Below are 244 nucleotides of genomic sequence, written 5' to 3'. Positions count from 1 at the left end.
CAGCGGGCGTGGTTATTGTAGCTGTTGCTTTATCATAGCCGAACCACGTGATCACCATGGCAGGCACTCACTGTGCACCCCATGCAGTGGAAGGTGGACAAGCCTTCACCAACATCTGATCTTCGATCATCTCAGGATGGGTCTTAACCACCCATATTTAGGCTTTACTCAAATCTGCGATTTATTTTTTTAAAAAATTATGTGTATATGTGTATGTTAACGTATGTATACGTGAGTGCCGCTA

Source organism: Mus musculus, chromosome 6, assembly GCF_000001635.26.
Source record: "Mus musculus strain C57BL/6J chromosome 6, GRCm38.p6 C57BL/6J".
Classification (NCBI taxonomy): domain Eukaryota; kingdom Metazoa; phylum Chordata; class Mammalia; order Rodentia; family Muridae; genus Mus; species Mus musculus.
This window is presented reverse-complemented; position numbering follows the sequence as displayed.